Genomic DNA, 5290 nt, shown 5'->3' with positions numbered 1-5290 from the left:
CTTTTCTAAAGCCACAGGGTCTCAGCCGTTGCACACGTGAAGCTAGAAGGGTGCCCAGAAGGCATTTCTCAACCAAAGAGAGTCTGGGGTTGGTGGAGAAGTGTCTCACTTCACTCCCACCCATCCTTCAGAGGTGCATTCCACGGGGTTCTTCAGAGGGTCCCCAGCAGGATTGAGTCCCAGTTGCTCACAAAGGCAACTGGCTGAGTAACGCATCCAACACTGGCCTTTCATTCTTCCCTGTTACTCTTTCTTTGCATTCTTATTCTGACTTCCTGGGATCATCCCCCAAATATACTATTACACCTCAGTTGTTGATTCAGTCTTTGTTTTGGGGGATCCCAATTGAAGAAACAGGTTGAAGTTTCAGACTTGGTTGGGCCTGCTTGAAAAGAAGAAAGAGGCTGGGCTCGGTGGCTCAGGCTATAATCCCAGTGCTTTGGGAGGCTGAGGTGAGTGGATTGCCTGAGCCAGCAGGTTCGAGACCCGCTCGGGCAACTTAGCAAGACCTCATCTCTACAATAAATCAAAAATCAGCTGGGCGTGGTGGCACACACCTATAATTCCGGCAACTCGGAAGGCTGAGGTGGAAGGATCGCCAGTGGGTAGAGGCTGCAGTGGCCAGGAGCAGCCACTGCACTCCAGTCTGGGTGATGGAGTGAGCCTCCAACTCAAAAAAAAAAGAAAAGAAGAAAGAAACTGAGAGAAGTAGGTCTGTATACCTATGTGAGACAGAGTGGAAAAGAATGCTTCTCCTATATTTCAGGCACCAAATTACGATGCCTTCCATCTTTGTACCAGACTACACTTCTATCTTTGTCTTTGTATTGGACTGAGAAGAGCACCTACACATAGAGACCAGTCACTCTTTCACTCTCATCTATTCCCTGTTAAATACAGTGCCAAATAATGACCAGACATTATCATCCATGCTTGAGCACTTTACCAAAATTAGGATTATCTTGTGGTTCAAGCAGTCTTAGATTCCACAACAATGTTGGTTTCCTTGGTGAGGGATAGGGTAGCTTGTCCATAGTCAATGGCCAAGCTGCTATAGAATTTCTAGAGCAACTGTTTCAATCAAGGGCTGGACAAAGGAAGGGGCTGTCCTGGCTGCTTTCATTGTCTTCTTTAGGGCAAAACTTGTTAGCTCATGGTGACATCAATTATGATTTTAAAAATTTTATTTATACATGGGTCAAATTTCCTCCTAAATTATTTGCAGTGACATATATATCAAAAGAACAAGCAAGTAAGAGTTCTAAATAGAGAGGCATTAAGCAGTCTTTTCAGACACTTTATGTTTTTCTCCCTTGGGAGAAACATGCAGTCTGAAGAGGCACAGAAGCCTTGGAATACTTGCTTGAGAACAATGATAGTTGGCTAACCCATTCACTTTCCATGAGAAGGAAATCATTAGCTTTGGGAGTGCTCAGACCCCACTAGGGAGATTTTATCAAGAACATTTCAAAATGCTGCCATTAAAGAAGCACAAGTTACCCAAATTCTGGAAAGTGCAAAGTAGGGGGAAAAAGGTAAGAGTTTAGGAGGGAGCAAAGGTCAGATGTCTTGTCATTGACTGCTGGGCTCCTGAAGGCATAGGCTTTGGATGAAGCACCAATAACTCCAGCTTTAGTTCAGTCCAGCTCAAACAAATGTGGAAAGAACTGGAATCCTTCCCTGGGAGGCGGGAATTACAGGCCTAAGACATTTTGAACTGTCAAAACAGCACCAAGAACCTACTGGATATATACTTTTTTCAGATAAAAGGTTTCATATTTATTACTGAGCCAGCCCACTAGTGCAGAGCACATAAACAAAAAATCACATCCCAATTAAATGTCTGACTTCTCGACTGTGGAGTTTTTTAACTTGATAATGGCAAGATGATGGTGACCATGATTCAACATAAACATGTGTGCCACCTCATGTGCAATTCCTTATAGTCCCAGCTTGGTTTTTCTCCACTGTCTCCTCTTGGGATTGTACCGGATTTTATTACCAGTTTTCATCCAAGTCCACTGTGGAATGGGCCGATTTTGCTTGTTTCTTGGCCAGGAGTCGCTTGACCCTGAAAGTCCCGTGGGAAGACATGGTAAGCACAGAGTCCACCGCGCACACCAGGATGACCGAGAAAGTCCTACTGGATATTTTAAAATGCAGAAGAAAAAGCAGAACTCTGGGTTGTAGGAAAATCAAGACCACAAAATGCTTGGAAAGTTGTTGTAGCTCAATCATGTGTTCAATGTTATGGTGCTGGAGATAGAACAATGAGTAAGACCAGTGATGCCCTTCATTCTACTTTAGAAGAGTGCATACTTTGCTAGCTTCCCAGATTACTTCTTTATGCTGGACCATTTGTAACATTTTATTTTATGGATTTAGCTTAAAGTCAAATCTCGGTGTTAAGAGTTCCATTGACATTTCAAGCTAATGCTTATAAATCATAGATATTATACTCATATCCTTTCCTGTGATGCCAAAGTCTTGATAGTAAAATTGTTTTCTGTTCTTAAGTGATCAGCAAATGTATCGGGTGCTCACCCAGTATGGGTATACCATGGAAGATATAGAAACGGAAGCCTTTCTTCAGTTTTAAACTGAGCACATAGTTGCCCAAAATAAATATTATATTCCCAGCTCCTTTGTTGCTCAGTATGGCCCTGTGATTCTAGTCATTAAGAGATCAACTGTGAAAAGGGAAAGACACAGCTGGAAAAGGCCCTTTCGTCTTTGTTTTGTTCTCTCAGGAGGATTGAAATGCAGATATGAGGGCTGAGCTTCAGTTGCCATCTTGGTCCCCAAGATGACTACAAGGATTAAAGATACACATTGAGGATGGTGGAGCAGAGAGGCAGAGGTATCCCTGAAGATTCATGGGCTGCCATGCGTGTCCCGGACTATCTTCAGTTTCCTTTGCCCAAGAAATAAATAAATGTTTATTTTGTTTAAGCCTCTGGGTTCTCTGTTACTTGTAGCCAAATTTACCGCAATTTGCAGCAGATATAATTAGAGGCCTGCATACTGTTTGAGCCATTTTCACTTATGAATGACAGTGATTCTGTATTAAAAGATTGCCTAGCCGGGCTCCGTAGCTCAGCCTGTAATCCCACGCCTTTGGGAGGCTGAGATGAGTGGATTGCCTGAGCCCGTGAGTTCGAGACACGCCTGGGCAGTGAGACCTCATTTCTACAATAAATCAAAAAATCAGCCGGGCATGGTAGCGCATGTGTAATTCCAGCTACTGGGAAGGCTGGGGCGGAAGGATCGCCGGAGTCCAGCAGGTCGAGGCTGTGGTGGCCAGGAATGGCCACTGCACTCCAGTCTGGGCGACAGAGTGAGACTCCAACTCAAAAAAAAAAAAAAAAAGATTGCCTAGCTGTACACTGCCCTGAGTAGTTGCTCTTGGGCTTCTCCTTCAATCGAGTTGCTCAGGAAAGCCGTTGAGGGTCCCTGTGGACCATTATCCTTCTCTTTTTTACACTTGCCTGGTAAGATCTTATCCAGTTCTTTCCAAGCTCTTCTTCCTCCACCCACCATCAGTTATCATTTCCTTTGTGTGTCTCTTAACCGATTTCTCTGTCTAGGAGCGTATACAGAGCTGGAATGGCTGAGCCAGCTAGAGGGAGAGATTGGGATTGGGAGACTGCCGGGCAATGAGAGAAAGGGAGTTGGGACTTGACAACTGAGCTGGACACAGCCTTTGCAGTAACAGGGAAAGGACATAACATGGATTTAATATACCCAACAAGCAGCCATTTTTACGTTGCCTAACTCTGTTTTTCTAGCAGGTCACTTAACTTGTCTTCTAATCACTAGCCAAGGACAGAACCAGCTTCTCAGAGGTAGCTATTGATAATTGTTTTACAACCCCCACAACTTGTTTTGTACTAATTAGCTTTTCTATTTCAGGTATTTGCCTCCACCCATAAGATTCAAGTTAACCTAATCAGTCCTTCTTGACCTTCGTGACACTGACAGACCCCAGTACCTTGGCAGCAACCATGTGACTAACCCACCCATCTGCCTGCTGTCCTTTGTCTGACATCAGTACCATACTTACTGCCCCCTTGTGATGATGTGGAGCAGACCACCACCCAATCACCTTAATGACCTTCCGCCATCAAAGGGAAAGTTTATTAAAAGGACCCAAATTGGCGAGACCGCATCTCTACAATTAAAAAAAGAAAAAAAATAGCTGGGTGTGGTAGTGTGTGCCTGTAGTTCTGGCTACTTGGAAGGCTGAGGCGGAAGGATCACGGGAGCCCAGCAGGTCGATGCCAGGATGGTCTTGAGTGTGCCACTGCCCTCCAGCCTGGGTGACAGAGTGAGACTCCAACTCAAAAAACAAAAAATTCCTTTGAAATACCTTTTGAGAGTGATACAGAAGATAAAACTAGACAATTAGAGTTTCTTTACTGCTTGCTTTTCTTTTTTCTTTTTTTGGTCAGGGTCTCTGTTGCCCAGGCTAGAGTGCAGTGGTGTAATTATATCTCACTGCAACCTCAAACTCCTGGACTCTGGTGATCTTTCCACCTTAGCCTTCCGAGTAACTGGGACTACAGACATTTGTCACCATATCTGGCTCATTTTTTGACTTTTTGTAGAGATGTGGTCTCACTAGGCTATCCCAGATTGGCCTCGAACTCCTGGGCTCAAGCAATCCTCCTGCCTTGGCCTTTCAAAACACTGGGATTGCAGGTGTGAGCCACTTACCCGGCCTTGCTTTTGAACTCGTGGACACACTGGAATTCTCAAGTGAGTCGAGTTGCTAAATGAATGAAAATTTCTAGAACTGGGACTAGAGCCTTTGTGGTAACAGCTTTAGAATCCTTATTGGAATTATGTTAGTAAGTATTTGTACAATCTGTTAGCTTCTAATTCTGAAATATTTGGTCCCTTAGACTTCTAGGGACATTACAAATACCAGAGTTTCAAGGCTCTTGGCAATTGCACTCTTTATCTTTCTCTGTCTTTGACAAGACTGATACTAAAACACTGCAATCTTTGGCTGGATCGCCTCAGTTTTTTTCACTGTGCAAGGTTTATAAAGGCAGGCACCACATCTGTCCTGCTTGTCACTGAATTTCCAGTGCCAACCATGGTACAATGCACTTCATGTGCATCTCAGAAGTACAGAATTTGGTAAAGAGAAAGGAATAAAGGTCTTCAACTGAAGCACTGGAGTACAGAAGAATCTGCATAAGCTCCAGCTCTGTATTCGGATCCCAGTTGTTCTAATTATCTAATTATCCTGTGTGATAATTATCCTGCACGTCGCTTAGCAAAC

At 43.9% G+C, this 5290-nt stretch overlaps 1 pseudogene; it reads right to left on the bottom strand.

The window, feature by feature from the left end:
- Window positions 1-1940: 1940 nt before the first annotated feature.
- LOC110596781 lies at window positions 1941-2094 on the bottom strand (annotated as a pseudogene).
- Window positions 2095-5290: the final 3196 nt, after the last annotated feature.

Source organism: Carlito syrichta, unplaced genomic scaffold (assembly GCF_000164805.1).
Source record: "Carlito syrichta isolate Samal-C Ts95f unplaced genomic scaffold, Tarsius_syrichta-2.0.1 Scaffold314105, whole genome shotgun sequence".
NCBI lineage: Eukaryota > Metazoa > Chordata > Mammalia > Primates > Tarsiidae > Carlito > Carlito syrichta.
The sequence above is the reverse complement of the archived record's forward strand: the minus strand, read 5'-3'. Positions and strand labels throughout refer to the sequence as shown.